Below are 5,047 nucleotides of genomic sequence, written 5' to 3'. Positions count from 1 at the left end.
AAATGTTTAATTCAGCATATTTTCATTTCTTTGTTCCCAAACCAGTTCCCAAACCTTTATGCAGACATGAAATTCTATTAATTAAAGAAGAACTCTTAGAACTTCTATTTCAAATATTTGCTTTTCTAGTACTGCAACTCAGTCAGCGTCTCTTTTATGCCATTTCTTTTTGACTTCTTAAACACATTTGCCCTTTTCACACATGAGCTTTTTGATAAGTTCTTTGCTGTATAAAAAGAAAGTCTCTGACAAATGATGAAATAAAACTTGGTCTGGACCTGGTCTTAAACTAGACCTTCTGTCCTGTTCTGTCTGCAGGTACATTTTTATAACACGCCTCACCCTCTGTACTGTCCTAAAGCTTTGTTTATATGACTAGGTGAGAACTGACCATGGCACAAGTGGAGATGATAAAAGTACTTGAAAATGTATTTCAGAAAGTGGGAATCAATCATCTTTATAAGTGAATATATAGTAGTAGTAGTAGTATACTATATATTAGTGACAAATTCTATGTTACATTTCTAAATAATGTACAAATAATAAATCAAGATTTAGCAATTTAGCAGAAATCTATACATCCCAATTTCCCAAGTTATAATCAAAGTCTATCATATAGCCATCAGATTGTTCAGGAGGGAGACATGAAATGACTCCCAGAGAAGAATGTATCTTTGCTCAGCAGATGTAATAATCCAGGAACTGTAAACACACTGTAGTGTAAAAAGTATCTACAACCTATACTGTATCACTATGATCTGAAAGGCTGTTCCCCCAGGAAGAAGCACCAAGCAAGACCAAAGTTTACAAATTGGCACTTTCTGGATTATACAATTTGGCCGCAATCATCACCATGTTGTACGGAGGATAGGGTTGGGAATCTTAGTTGTAAGGCTGATATGATACACATCTCGATTGTGTGTGTGTGTGTGTGTGTGTGTGTGTGTGTGTGTGTGGGTGTGTGTGTGGGGGGGTGTGTATAGTGTATATGGTGAAATCCTTTGTGACTTGTTAAACCAATACAGTTCTCCAGACTCACATCTCTGAACATCAGACTGTAATACGTGCTGTAAACATGAAACATGCTCCGACTGAACACTATGTCCAGACTACCCATGTCTCTGCTGGATCTCTAAGGCTCTGGTGTATTGAAAAGTTTCATCTCTTCTAGACGTGGAGTTACACTTATATGTGTCATACACATACCACAGCGAAGCCTCTTGATATAAATGAAGACCTGAAACTGTCATGTTACCTTTAATCAATCACATGTAAAGAAGTCCTTTAAATCTGGATTAATTTGGACTTTCAAACAGAGAAAGGGTCAAGCTCTTTGGTGTGGATGGTCTAACCCATTTGTATGTTTCGCATTAAAAAACATAAATTTGATAGATTTTGTTTCTCTTGAAGGAATTAAATTTGTTTTTTTTTTTCCATCAACATGATCATTTTTATTTTTTATCATTACATATCTGATGACAGCATACATGGTCTGTGCTAACTAAAACATAAAATGTAGACAACAGTTTAGTGTTTCAGAGGCAGTGTTTTGTCTTCCCTTTATTGAGGAGTTATCATGTTGTCACAAAATATTTCCATTACGGAGTATGCCAAATAGACCTTTCAGTTGTCAATATCGATTCATTATATGTTTGTTGTCATTTTCTTACCTTTCAATCTAAATGACAATTTTTTTTTATATAAAAAAAATCAAGTGTTTGTTATTTTGTTGTGTTCATATTGTTTTGAAAACAACTCAAGGGCCAAAACATAAAATGTCACCTGCACCATGATAAATGTAAACAATATGAATAACTTAAATATTACCAAACAAAAAAATTACAAAGAGGGATATTTTTCATATTCCAAGAAAATAAATAAATAAATTGCACAAAGTTATTCAAGCAAATGACTAGCTATATCAATATCAAACAACATACACTCAACAAAAATATAAACGCACCACTTTTGTTTTTGCTCCCATTTTTCATGAGCTGAACTCAAAGATCTAAAACTTTTTCTGTGTACACACAAGGTTTATTTCTCTCAAATATTGTTCACAAATCTGTCTAAATTTGTGTTAGTGAACACTTCTTCTTTGCTGAGATAATCCATCCACCTCACAGGTGTGGCATATCAAGATGCTGATTAGACAGCAGGATTTTTGCACAGGTGTGCCTTAGGCTGGCCACAATAAAAGGCCACTCCAAAATGTGCAGTTTTATCACACAGCACAATACCACAGATGTCACAAGTTTTGAGGGAATATGCAATTGGCATGCTGACTTCAGGAATGTCCACCAGAGCTTCTGCCTGTGAATTGAATGTTCATTTCTCTACCATAAGCCATCTCCAAAGCTGTTTCAGAGAATTCATGAAGAAGACTGTGTGAGGAAAATGGTGGTCACACCAAATACTGACTGGTTTTCTGATCCCCCTGGACCACCCAATACAGTAAAAGTGCACATTTTAGAGTGGCCTTTTATTGTGGCCAGCCTAAGTCACACCTGTGCAATAATCCTGCTGTCTAATCAGCATCTTGATATGCCACACCTGTGAGGTGGATGGATTATCTCAGCAAAGGACAAAGGAGAAGTGCTCACTAACACAGATTTAGACAAATTTATGAACAATATTTGAGAGAAATAGGCCTTTTGTGTACATAGAAAAAGTTTTAGATCTTTGAGTTCAGCTCATGAAAAATGGGAGCAAAAACAAAAGTGGTGCGTTTATATTTTTGTTCAGTGTATTAATACAATAGGCCCTTACAATTTCTAGTGAGTTTTTGCTTAACAGTACAAATATATATGGTACAAATATGGTCTCATATCTCTGTCAGTCATTTTCAGGACACTGTCAGTGAGTACTGATACTAGTGGCATGCAGTCCTTCATTGGAAGGATGAATTCAGTCAGACTACTTTGCCTACAACTGACAGAAAGAGAAGAGAAAAATATACAAGTGGCCTACTGATGGAGACATGGAGAGCTCATTCCTACTATCCTGTCTGGGCTTTCACCTGAACCTTCACAGCCTACTTTTGTTAGAAGCTCATTAAGTAAAGTGTTTAAAACATTATGTAGCCTATTAACAATCTAAGCATAAGCATCTGCATTTCCATTAGGCTATGCCATATTAGTCAGAGTCTGGACTAGACTATTACCTAAATGGAGACAGTGGGCACATATTGAGATTTTAAATAATTAAAATTGTAATGTAAGGCAGAGGAGAACCCAGGAAGATTAGCATGTGATGTTTCAGTTGCTAATGGGGATCTTAATAAATGAAATGAAATCTTGATTTAGCACACTGGTGTCAAACATGCGGCTTGGGGGCCAAATCTGGCCCACCAATGGGTCCAATCCGGCCCCTGGGTTGAATTTGTGAAATGCAAAAATTGCACTGAAGATATTAATCATTTTAGTTCAGGTTCCACATTCAGACTAATTTAATCTCCAATGGATCGGATCAGTCAAATACTGTCATAATAACCTATAAAAACTCACAACTCCAAATTTTGCCCTTTGTAAATGTAAACATTTTCATGCCATTTTACTGTATTTACACTAAAACAAACTAACATTTCACAAAAACACGAATAACTTCAACAAATATGAACATTTTGAAATGTCTGAAGTGTAATTTTATCAATTTTCTACCTGTTATTCAATGTTTTGTGTATTTGTAGATCCACTGTGATCTGTAAATTGTAATTTACATGTGTAAATGATAAACTGAGACAGATTATTGTTAAAATTGCACTTAGTTTTCTTAAGAAATTTCAGTTTGTTCATGTTATTCACATTGTTTTAAAGGATAGTTAGTAAATGTAAACCTTTTCATTACATAATTTTACTTTTTTCATTCTAAAAAATAGAGAAAAGTTTGGAGTTGACATTTTTTATGTATTATTATGTTATTATTTTACTGGTTCGGCCCACTGCAGATCAAATTTGGCTTAATGTGGCCCCTGAACAAAAATGAGTTTGACACCCCTGATTTAGCATCTCCAGTCCCATATAGATGCGTATGTGGCACCTTGCGATGCGATACAATACGATTCACACCCAAATTATGATACAGAGTAGCTAAGCACATTCGGATTCAACACATTCAGACAAGGGGGTCCTTACTTTTTCCTCATAAATAAATTATTAATTAGAATTTACCAACACATTTTAAAAAGCATTTCTTTAGTTTCATCTTTTTAGGTATTTTCTCCACATTTTAGTAGAGTAAAAGAAAGATAAATATCCCAGAATTTTAGATATGGTGAAGAAAAATAAGATGTGAAAGAGGGACATCCAAACTTTTAGCTCCCTCACTGAATCAAAATAATATTCATCCACAGTGCATGTACCACAGTTCATCGGCAGAGCTGGTACTGTAGTGTGCAGTGTACACATCCGCGAATCTGCAGTGCACATTAAAAGTGGGTCTTCAGAAAAGAAAAACTTTACCCAAATAAATAGTAACACTTTAAATGCAAGTAAAAATATATTCTATTGAATGGATCGAATTTTATCAATACAAACATTCAATAACCGATGCATCTCGATATCATTCCAAAATTTTCATTCACTTGCAGCTTCTTTATTGGTGCACTGGGATCGTGCACGTGTGTGTCGGTGTATATGTATCAGATACTCTTCCCATCCCTAATGGAGAATGATGATTTCATTTATAATGTGGCTATTTTGAAATTCATCAATATTTTATCTCAACACATCAGCCACAAAGCTAAGGCTTGGACACAAGTAGGTCTTTGAGCAGAGAAAAAAATCCTCGGCACATCTCCAAAATGGTCACTACATGGCATTAAAAATAATTTGAGTGACCATCACAGCTTTGATCGTCATCCAGCAGAAGATTTGTGGGCTGAGCTGAAAAAGCAGGGCAGCATGGAGGCTCTGGAACGTGGCTCTGCAGCGAAGTTCACTGAGTAAACACTGAAATTAAATTTTAAAAAATGCAAATTTCTGAACATGTTGTTCAGAAATTTCAATCAAAATCTAACCAAACTAATAGACGGATTATATTAGAAAAG

This window comes from Sphaeramia orbicularis, chromosome 14 (genome assembly GCF_902148855.1).
Source record: "Sphaeramia orbicularis chromosome 14, fSphaOr1.1, whole genome shotgun sequence".
Taxonomy (NCBI): Eukaryota; Metazoa; Chordata; class Actinopteri; order Kurtiformes; family Apogonidae; genus Sphaeramia; species Sphaeramia orbicularis.
Note: the sequence above shows the minus strand (reverse complement) of the source record.